Source organism: Gorilla gorilla, chromosome 6 (assembly GCF_029281585.2).
Source record: "Gorilla gorilla gorilla isolate KB3781 chromosome 6, NHGRI_mGorGor1-v2.1_pri, whole genome shotgun sequence".
Lineage (NCBI taxonomy): Eukaryota > Metazoa > Chordata > Mammalia > Primates > Hominidae > Gorilla > Gorilla gorilla.
In genome coordinates, this window is record NC_073230.2 from 89,187,330 (window position 1) to 89,199,125 (window position 11,796).

The following is an 11,796-nucleotide window of genomic DNA, read 5'->3' on the forward strand; positions in this document are numbered from 1 at the left end:
CAAAATTCCACTTGTCCTTCAAGGCTCAGATCAAGTATCATGTTCTTCATGAAGCCTCCAGTGCCCCAGGCCAGGAGAGGGTCTTCTTTCCCCTCCAGAGCTCTCCAGAATGCAAATTCTGTGACAGCCCTTTTCATGCTCTGCTTGGCATCAGTCAAGTGCACCCCAAATGCTACCCCAAACAGGACTGTTTGTTCTTAAGTTGTATAAAAGATCCTGTTTATCCAAATAACCCCATCCACAGAAGAATCTATCACAGCACCTGGTGTAAAACAATGACTCAGTACAAGTGTGCTGCTACAGCTAATGATGGTGACGGTGACAATGATGACAAGGACGATGACAGCAAACACTGGAGAAAGAACACTGACGACCTTCTCCAAGAGATTTTGCCTTAACCCAGTCCCTTTGTCTCCTTGATCCTGATCCCATCCAAAGAAAAAGAATTAAGTGTGTGCTTGTCAGAGCCCCAGGATCTCACTGGCCCCTATTTTATGAAGGGTGGTGTGCCTCACAGGGTCAGCATCTGAGATGAAGCTTCCTTCCTTTTTGCCTGGCCCTGAACAGTCTTCTGCTTGTGCATCTCTTGGAATTCCCATTTGGTCTCCAATCTCCCTCCTGCACAGTGTGCCTGAACCCACAGGTCTTCAACTCAGATGTGGGGCTGAGAGGGGGGAGCAATACAAGCCTACACGATCTCGCAACTCCCTTCCCCAGTGACCTCTATGATGCAGGTTACTGGGTGCAGCTCAGAGACTACTACAGTGGGACTGAGAGCCCCATCTGCTGTTGCTCCTTGGGCCATCGGGGTTGGGATGATTGGCAGGGCAAGAATCAGCCTTTCTGGGTCTCTGGCCATAAAACCACAAAAAACTCAACAGAATCTCACCCCAAGCCTGTGAAAATGACATGAAGAGTTGACATCAATATGAAGAAATGTTCAATATGCATTTGCTGTAATGGTGAAGAATATAATGATTTGGCCCCATGGAAAAAAAAAATGAACAAGAAAAAAAAAACAAAGAGGGGCAGCAATGGGTAAACATGAAAGACCTTCACCTAACCTTGCTCTATGCTGGTTTGTAAGGAGACTTTCCGGCTCACAGTCTTCTAAAGTCCAATGGAGTACATAGGGTAAGATGATTCTTCTCTTATGGCAAACGCCTTTCTAGATGGGCACCGGTCTTGGCCTGCAGGCTGCTTGCTTAGGGGTATGGGGAGAGGAACATTCCCGTTCTCATCCTGCACATAATGCAACCATAAAAGGTTCAGAAGCTTAGTCACTCTTACAGACTTGGAAGTGTAAACTCGATCCTATAAACACCAGAATTTTTATTTCTACTTCAAAAATAAATTGCTTTTTTGAAAAAAAGAAAAAATAACTTCATTACCTACATTAAAAAATCATTATTAAGGACCACTAATGGGGAAGTAGAAGTATCCTCAAGAATAATGAGAATAATAATAATATCTCCTATGTGGTCCTTTCCAAGTTCCACAATACTTTCACGCCCATACTGTCTCTGTTCAACTTGGATGCCTTCTTCACACCACAGACCACAGGTACATCCATTTAACAAAACAATCTGAGCTTGAGTGACTAGTATGTACCAAGCACCATTCTAGGTAGTGGGGGAAATACCAGCAAAAGAAGCAAAGTTTCTACTTTCACACAGCTGAAGTTCCAGGGCATGTGGTAGAACAGGAAACAAAAACAAATTTATAATACGTCAGATAATGGTAAGGGCTACAAAGAAAAATAAATCTGGGTAAGAAAATAGAGACTGATGGGGAGTGCTACTGTAGAAGGCTTGTGTTCCAATTATCTATTGCTATGTAATGAAACCACTCATACTTAGTGGCTAAAAACAATAGCGTGCATTTATTTTCGTTCACATTTCTGGGGGTGACTAGGCTGAGCTTGGCAGTTTCCCTGTAGGGTCTCTCACATGGTTCCAGTCAAACAGGGAATGGAGCTGGAGTCATCTGGAGGGTTCCTTCTCACCTGACTGATGGTTGGTGCTAGGTGTTCACTATGACCACAGTGAGGACTATTGCTGGAATACCTCTGTGCAGCCTGTCAATGTGGTGGGGGCTTCCTCCCAGCATTGCAGCTCTGTTCCAAGGGCAAGCATCCCACCTATCACCTCTTATGACTAAGCATCACTGCCTTCACATTTAATTTGTTAGAAGTGAGTCACTTTGGTCAGTTTCAAGAGGAGAGGAACTGGACTCTAACTCTTGGTGAAAAGAGTGTCAAAGAATTTGCAGATATGTTTTTAAAACATGACAGATAGTTAGAGAAGGTCTCTCAAAATAGGAACTCACATGAAGAGAAGGAGAAAGTTGTGTAAAGGGCTTGAGAAAGTAGCTTCTAGGCAAGGAGAACGACAGGAGCTGAAAACAAAAGTGGGAGCGTGCCTGGCATGATCAGGAAGAACTGTCAGGTATGAAAGGACTTTGTTATTCTGAGAGGAGAAACCTTTGGAAAGTTCCAAACAACATGTAAAATCATCTTAGTTATATTTTTAAAAGATTATCTGGTTCTTGGATAGAGAAGAGAGTATGCAGAGAAAAGAGTAGAAGCAGGGAGACAGCTGACAAAGTCTAGGGAGAAGATGGTGGATTGGACCTGAAGCCTTGGAGGGAGTGGGAGTTGTCTATCTCTGTCAATATTTTGAAAGTAGGGCCAACAGGATTTGCTGATGGCTTAGATGTAGGGTATAAGAGAGTGACATCTAGGCTTTTTGGACTGAGCAACTGGGGCATTAGAGGGTCCATTCATTAAGATGAGGAAGAATTAGGTTTGGATGGTGGGAGGAGAATGAAGAGTTTGGTTTTGTGGTGGTAAGTTTGAGATGCCTACTTGATCTTTAAGTAAGTAGTTGTGAATATGAGTTAGAACTCAAGGGAGAAATCTACAACCCCCTGGAATCAAATAGCTCCTGGAGGTAGGAGTCAAGGATGGGAGGTGATATGGTTTGGCTGTGTCCCCACCCAAATCTCATCTTGAATTATAGTTTCCATAATCCCCACGTTGTAGGAGGGACCCGAAGGAAGGTAATTGAATCATGGGGGTGGTTACCCACATGCTGTTCTCATGATAGTGAGTTCTCACAAGATCTGATTGTTTTGTAAGGGGCTTATCCCCCTTTGTTCAGCACTTCTTCCTGCTGCCATATGAAGGACATGTTTGCACCCCCTTCAACCATGATTGTAAGTTTCCTGAGGCCTCCCTATCCCTGAGGAACTGAGTCAATTAAACCTCTCTCCTTTATAAATTACCCAGTCTTAGGCAGCTCTTTATAGCAGCACGAGAACAGACTAATACAGGAGGTAAACGAAGATTCTACCACCTCTCTCCTCCCAATCTCTATCTAAAAGCTCTCCTACCACCTTCTGAAGAGAGTGCACTTTTTGACTAGGAAGGGAAAACATGAAGCTCTTGGGTTTGCTACCATTTCCTGGTCTCTGGCCACTCAGATGATAGAACAGAGCTACGGCTAGTGTATGTGGCAGCAAAATGATTTGCTCTTCCTGAAAGCCAAACTGCTCCTCCCAAGTCGCTCTGCTTCTCAGGGCACAACACATATACTACCCATGCATTTCCATCCTCCCTCTCCCATTAGTTTAAATTCTCAGTGACAAAGAATATTGCCTGTTTTCCCGGCTTCATAGCCAATTTTTATGGAGATTTTTTTATCAAAACATATTGATCCTGGGAATGCGCTGGACAAGATGGCTCTCTGGAAGTATATCCTTCCCTGAGATCTTACAGAAAACAGGCAGGACAGGAATTCAAAATTGTGAGAGGCCCAGGTGAATTTATTTGGCTTGGAGAATTTCTGGCAAGTGAATTCAGTATAATTGCAATTGGTGGCTCAACAAACAGCTAGAGATCATTGCCTATGATGGGAGAAGCAAGATTTGCTGATGGTTTGGATGTGGGGTATGAGAGCAGGAATCATATCATTCACTAAAATAAGGGAGAGGCCAGGTGCGGTGGCTCACGCCTGTAATCCCAGCACTTTGGGAGGGCAAGGCGGATGGATCACCTGGGCTCAGGAGTTCAAGAGCAGCCTGACCAACATGGTGAAACCCCGTCTCTACTAAAAATACCAAAAATTAGCCAGGTTACAGCAGGCGTCTGTAATCCCGGCTACTCTGGGGGCTGAGACAGGAGAACTGCTTGAACCTTGGAGGCGGAGGTTGCAGTAAGCCAAGATCGCACCATTGCACTCCAGCCTGGGCAACAAGAGCAAAACTCCATCTCAATCAATCAATAAAGGAGAAATAGATTTTGAGGGTAGGAAGAAAACGAAGAGTTTGGTTTAGTGTGTGATGTATGAGATGCCTATTTGACCTTTAGGTAGTTTTTGTTTGAGACAGTGTCTTGCTCTGTCACCTTGGCTGAAGTGTAGTGACACAATCTTGGCTCACTGCAGCCTTGACCTCCTGGGCTCAAGCAATCCTCCCACCTCAACCTCTTGAGTAGCTGGGACTACAGACGCATGCCACTATGCTCAGCTCATTTTTTAACTTTTTGTAGAGATGGGGGTCTCATTATGTTGCCCAGGCTGGTCTTGAGCTCCTGGGCTCAAGTGATCCTCCCACCTCAGCCTCCCAAAGTGCTGGTATTACAGACGCGAGCTACTGCACCCAGCCTAAGTAAGTTATGAGTTAGAATTCACAGGAGAAATCTACAACCCACTGGGATCTGGCTTTCCCCCACTATGCCACTGAAACTGCTCTCACCATAGTGCCTTCTAATTGCTGAAACAGGTAGAAATCCAGGTCTTTCATTCAAATATTTACTGTCTCCTATTATGGAGTAAAGAGCCTGTAATTGGCTGCAATGCCCTTAAGTGGCCCTTGCTAAGGGAAGGTTAGTCTACACCCAAGCAGAGGCTCTTTGTGATGCAGAGGCATTGGGGCAGGGACCTACCTGACAGGAACCAAAAGCAGCAGTGCTGGAGCCAGGGTGCCTCCACAGGGACCACCTAGCTTGCTTGATACAGAATTGCAGGCCCCTGCCCTGAGATTAGACTTCAACAGCTCTTGACTCTGCTTGACAATACTACCTTTACCCCCAAGTGATCTCTAGTAAAACTCCTTTGTTTTCTAGGAACTAGGTGGAGACTTTAAACTCTGCAGGAAACAGGTCCAGTCCATGGAGTTCCAGTCCTTCTCTCAATAGCTAAAATATCTAATTGACATATTATCCTGAATGCTAAGAACAGTAATTCTCAGCTAAAGTCAATTCTGCCTCCCCCAGGGGACGTCCAACTATTTGCTCTTCCTGAAAGCCAAATTGTTCCTCCAGAAACATCTTTGATTGTTACAGCCGGCAGGTGCTACTGGCATCTGGTAGGTTGAGGCCAGGATTGCTGCTAAACATCCTACAATGCATAAAACAACCAGGACAGCCAGGCTGTGCCTCAGCAGGACGGCGGCTCCCAGCGCAGACTCCGGCCCCAGGTGGCAGCGGCAACTGGAGGAATCAAGTTGTGCGGTCGGTGATGCCAGAGTGAGCAACAGGCCTGGGCCTCTGCCCTTAGGAGGCAACTCCCAGGCAGGCCGCAAAGGCTGGGAGCCTTCGTTTCGGTTTCGCAGCGGCGGCGGCGTTGTTGGCTGAGGGGACCCAGGACACCTGAATGCCCCCGGCCCCGACTTCTCTGACGCGATGGGGAAAGTGCTATCCAAAATCTTCGGGAACAAGGAAATGCGGATCCTCATGTTGCGCCTGGACGCGGCCGGCAAGACAACAATCCTGTAAATGTTGAAGCTGGGCCAGTCGGTGACCACAATTCCCACTGTGGGTTTCAATGTGGAGACAGTGACTTACAAAAATGTCAAGTTCAACATATGGGATGTGGGTGGCCAGGACAAGATCCGCGCTCTCACGGCATAACTACACTGGGACCCAAGGTCTGATCTTCGTAGTGGACTGTGCCGACTGCCACCGCACCGATAAGGCTTGCCAGGAGCTGCACCACATTATCAATGACCGGGAGATGAGGGACACCATAATCCTCATCTTCGCCAACAAGCAGGACCTGCCCGATGCTATGAAACCCCACAAGATCCAGGAGAAACTGGGCCTGACCCGGATTCAGGACAGGAACTGGTATGGGCAGCCCTCCTGTGCCACCTCAGGGGACGGACTCTATGAGTGGCTCACATGGTTAACCTCTAACTACAAATCTTAATCAGCATTCTCCACCCATCCCCTGGAAGGAGAGAAATCAGAAACCCATTCACAGGATTATCGCCACCATCTCCTCTTTCAATTGCCACTTTTCTTTTGAATTTGAACTCTGGAGTTACTGTTCTACAGTTTGGAGGGAGAGGGCTTGGGGGTCTTCTCTTTTGTTTCCCTTTCTTTTTCCTTTTTCGGCTTTGCGTTAGGATGCTCTGACATTTGACATGAACACAAAGTTGCTAGATGCTCTTGTTGACTTCCAGCAGATGGGATGGGGGAAATACAGCAGTTCTTGGTAAAGTCCTTTGTAATAATTGATTTTTTTTATTTTGAGAGAATCTTTCATTTTCCTATGTATGCTTTTTTCCTTTTTTGTCCAATTTCCTTATCACTTGCTGTAGATGGCTTATTTTGCATTCATGCAGACTATGTTGCAAGTCTGTTTCATCTAGTAAACTGAAAATTATTGCTTAATCAAACTGTCATTTGTCTTTTATATTTAAGGCCTTTCCCCCCTTTCTTATGAGTTCTAACTTAGTAATTTCAAATGTGACCTTTTATATCTAAGACCAGTATAGTAAACTTAGCCCACAGTGGGAAATGATGAGTAATATCATTGTAATATGTTCCAGTTGCACCTCAGTATGTTAAACAGGTAATGTAAGAAGTTCTCTGAAATGTCAGCAAATAAGTTCTGAAACATACATCATGCACGAGTAGGAATAAAACCCAAGTTCCCCATAACGTAGCTAACTTAACACTGCATAAAAATATGAAAGTGTAACCCATGAAGGACACACTTTTTTTTCCACTGCAAAGTAGTCACTTGGCTGTTTTTCCTCTTTTTTAAACTTTAAAAAAACACTCTTCCCAGAAATTGGAGCAATAATGGTGTATACCGCACATAAATATTTGTAGATATTTTAAGTGACTTTTGGGCAAAACTAGAATGTGTACTTTTACCTTGTTTCAAACGCCTAAGACCAGTAATTTAAAAATTACTAACAGGTTTACTTTGTTCATTAATAAAGCATGTAACCATTCAAATTATATGCACCTTTTACCTAGTTGAAAAAAATACACATTCCTGTTTTCACATTATAGCAACTGATTAAGCTGAAGCTATAAGTCATTTTTTATAGATGAGTGATCCACATCTCCATCAATTAGAACACTGAAAAATATGTTTTATAAAAAAGTATTTAATTTTGTTTGTAGGATTAACTCATGCAAATAATAAAAAAGATACCCTGTTGGTTCAATAGTACACTGTCTCCTTTAAGGAAGGAAGCATGATGAATGAATGATGTGTAGACTTGAGGGACGACTATTAAAGTGGATGGAGGATGAGGACAAAGAACCTACAGATTACAATGAATGTAAACTTAATTTTTCTTCATGTGTAAGCAGTGTGCTCGCTGATGATATCTAGATCCTAACAAGATTACTTGGTTAGCTGGCTAGGACCAGTAACTGGATTGCAACCACTATGATAATATTTTGAACCAAATGTTAATGCTTGATGCAGAATTGTAAAGCAGCATCTGGCTCCTATATAGCCTTAAGGAATAATTTTAGTGATCCTCAAGGAATTAAATAGGGAATTTCAGAAATGTAGACTGCAAAGGCAGTATACAGGAAAAGGTGGAGTGGGTTTTGTTTATGAGTGTGTCTGAAAACTAAAATTAAGCAGGACATCTTGGTATAGTTGGACAGTATTGGTCCTTCACGCTTTGGCCATATTGTATAACGGAGCTTTTACCAAAGACGTATGAGAAGTGTAAGACTATAAAAAAAATGAACTATTCAAAGTAAAACTCTTGACAAACATTTTACTTAAAGCAGATGCAAAAGGTTATTCTCATGTAGGCTCCTGTTGGTGCAGAGGGATTTTTGATTTCAAGATGCAAGTAAAGTACGAAGTTCTCAGTTTCACTTTAGTAGAAATAGTTCTAGAAATGAGGCTAATAAACACATCTAAGAACACTGGTTGCTTTCTAAAATTCCCAAAGTTCCACCATAAATGTAATTCTTAGTGTTTTAAATGATTGCATTTTAAGGTATATAAATATGGGTTATCCAACATCAATGCTATAGTAACATCCTGAAACAAAACAAGCACAAAGGTATAAATGCCTAAACCGGAGGAAACTTGAAACCCTCATGTTAAATCTTTTTTTTTTTTTTTTGAGATGGAGTCTCGCTCTGTTGCCCAGGCTGGAGTGCAGTGGTGCGATCTCCACTCACTGCAAGCTCTGCCTCCCGGGTTCACTCCATTCTCCTGCCTCAGCCTCCCAAGTAGTTGGGACTACAGGGGCCCGCCACCACGCCCGGCTAATTTTTTGTATTTTTAGTAGACATGGGGTTTCACCATGTTATCCAGGATGGTCTCGATCTCCTGACCTCGTGATCCGCCCGCCTCGGCCTCCCAAAGTGCTGGGATTACAGGCATGAGCCACCGCGCCCAGCCCATGTTAAATCTTCAATGTAGTATTTCTAACTTGTGAAGACAGATTGGTAGGCAGCCATTCTTTTGTGTCTTAAAATAACTGGGAGCATAGTTAAAATTTTATACATCAAGTGATTGCTATTATTGAATGTTGCAGGTGAGATGTGGTTATTTTTAGTTTATTTGAAATGTCTGACTGGAAATGGGGGAGGGGGAAGGAAATATTTGAAATTTGGAAAACTCTAAACCTTTTGGTAAGAAATTGTAATTTTCACTTAAAATTTTCTTTAAGGATATAAGAGGTTTATAATTGATGTAGTTAAATTGAACAATAATCATTGGTGACTGGAGCAGGTAATTATAGCCTGCAGAAAAAAATTATAATCTAAGAATTGAAAAAACAAGATCCTGAAGTTGTTTAATTGCATCAGTTTCTGTATTTATGTGAATTTATAAACTGCAGTACGTTTTGAATGAGGTTAATCTTGTTTAATATAAGTAAATGAGTCTGTAGACTATGATCGCCCCAAACTAAAAAGTACAGTACTTGAAATTGTGTTCTTTATGGTTGTAGTGTTAGTAAAGCACTAATATGCAGAAAATAAAGGAATTATACAGTGAAAAAAAAAAAAACCAACCAGGACAGCTGCCAACAGAGAATTATCTGGCACAAAATGTTAACAGTGCAGGGGTTGAGAAACCCTGACGAAGTTTAAGAGCTAGAGAAACATGTTGCTACCTGTCATTTTCCCTGTCTCAGAAGTGGGATTAAGTCAATCTGTACTGTAGAGAGGGAGGGGACTTGAAACCAGCTTATTATTATTATTATTACTATTGAGACAGAGTCTCGCTCTGTCACCCAGGCTGGAGTGCAGTGGCATGACCTCGGCTCACTGCAACCTCCGCCCCCCGGGTTCAAGTGATTCTCCTGCCTCAGGCGCCTGCCACCACGCTTGGCTAATTTTTTTTTGTTTTTGTTTTTGAGACGGAGTCTCACTCTGACCCCCAGGCTGCAGTGCAGTGGTGCGTTATCGGCTCACTGCAAGCTCCGCCTCCCGGGTTCACACCATTCTCCTGCCTCAGCCTCCCAAGTAGCTAGGACTACAGGTGCCCATCACCATGCCCAGCTAATTTTGTTTTTTTTATATATTTTTAGTAGAGATGGGGTTTCACTGTGTTAACCAGGATGGTCTCAATCTCCTGACCTTGTGATCCACCTGCCTCGGACTCCCAAAGTGCTGGGATTACAGGCGTGAGCCACAGTGCCTGGCCAAATTTTTGCATTTTTAATAAAGACAAGGTCTCACCATGTTGTCCAGGCTGGTCTCAAACTCCTGGCTTCAGGTGATCCGCCCGCCTCGGCCTCTCAAAGAGCTGGGATTACAGGCGTGAGCCACCACACCTGGCTGAAACCAGCTTATTTTTTAAGAAACAAAGGTTCTCCTTGCCTCTCAGCTGGGATAAAACAGGTACTGAAAGTATTTTAAGCATAATCAGCCTGCAGACAACACCCATAGCACACATTATGACATGGACCAAACCTTCTTGATGAAGTATTTCCCCAGGACAGACCTTAGGCAGTTACCTGGTTCTACCACCACCCAGGGGAGAAAACAGAGTTTCTCTTGCAAAGGACAACAGCCTCCCTCATTACCCAGCAGCACGGCACATGCAGCCAGACACTGAAGGTGTACAGCATCATCACAATGTGAGGCAACCGCAGATGCCTTGTCATACAAAAGGAGGCCCATCTATGAATTGACCAAATACCTGTTTGACCTGGAGAGTCCCGGTTTACACCACTGTCCCAGCATAATAAATAGCACCCACTTTCACTCTCAAAAGGGGCAGGAAATATGGAATATTTGCCTGGAACATCTTGTCATGCCAGAAAGCAAAGAAGCTGTCAATGAGAATTAGGGTTATGTCAAAAGGATTCAGGAGCCAAGGTCCAGGGGCCTCCACTGGTCAAAGGTGAAATAATTTGAGCATCAAATTATAACTCCAGCAGACTGAACAATATCAAGTACATTTAAATCCATGAGTGCAGGCCAGGTGCAGTGGCCCACACCTGTAATCTCAATACTTTGGAAGGCCAAGGAAGGGGTAGCACCTTAGCTTGGGAGTTTGAGGCTGCAGTGAACTACAATTGCACCACTGCATTCCAGCCTGGGTGACAGAGCAAGACTCTGTCTCAAAAAAAACAATAAAAGCAAAAAGCTATGAATGCATTGATTTCTACAGACTTGACTGCCTTTACAGGAAGCAAAAAGTAACTAGCTCATTATTCTGAAAACAGGCAAATAAAGAGGAGGATCAAGCATTTTCTTGCCTTCCCTGTATGAACTATATCTAAGGGTAACCTAAGTTAATGAAGGGAAATTTCTTACAGAAATATTCCAACTACCAAATGATGAAGCATTTACAGAACTAACAAAAGAAGCAGATCTAGGCTTCTAAAATCATATGAAGAGAAACAGGGCATGTCACAATCTATAATGTGTTCTTGCCAAAATGTGAAATATGAATCTTATTACACCTCTAAACACTTCTACATTTTTAGATAATACAGAAGGCAGGGAAATATATTAAATCATGCCATGGGTATGCAAACAGAAAATGTAGAATGATTAGCTGGGCATGTGGCACATGCCTGTAATCCCAGCTACTTGGGAGGCTGAGGCAGGAGAATTGCTTGAACCCGGGAGAGGGAGGTTGCAGTGAGCTGAGACTGTGCCACTGCACTCCAGCCTGGGCAACAGAGCGAGACTCCAGCTCAAAAAAAAAAACAAAAAACAAAAAAACAAAAAAAAAAAACAACAGAAAATGCAGAATGTAAAAAACTCTCCAGGATAAATGATCGAGTTTTTTAAAATGAATAAATCTCAAGAAGAAAAGGATAAGTACTACAGATTATAAGCCTTAAGAGACAAAGCAACAAATTATATTATATTGAAAAATTAGGTGGGTTCTTAAAATTCACTGGATATTTTGACATTAAGGAACTGTTTTGTTTTGAGACAGGGTCTTGCTCTGTCTCCCAGGCTGGAGTGCAATGGCACAATCAGGGCTCACTGCAACCTCAACCTCTTGGGGTCAAGTGATGCCCCGCCTCAGCCTCCTGAATAGCTGGGACCACAGGCGT

The 11,796-nt window shown here is 43.2% G+C and overlaps 1 protein-coding gene and 1 pseudogene across 3 annotated transcripts in view; one reads left to right on the forward strand and one right to left on the reverse strand.

Moving 5' to 3' along the window:
* ZSCAN25 (zinc finger and SCAN domain containing 25) overlaps positions 1-11,796 on the reverse strand; it is a 54,729-nt gene that overhangs the window by 26,483 nt on the left and 16,450 nt on the right. The window lies entirely within an intron of this gene.
* On the forward strand, positions 5,604-6,290 carry LOC101146411 (ADP-ribosylation factor 6-like; annotated as a pseudogene).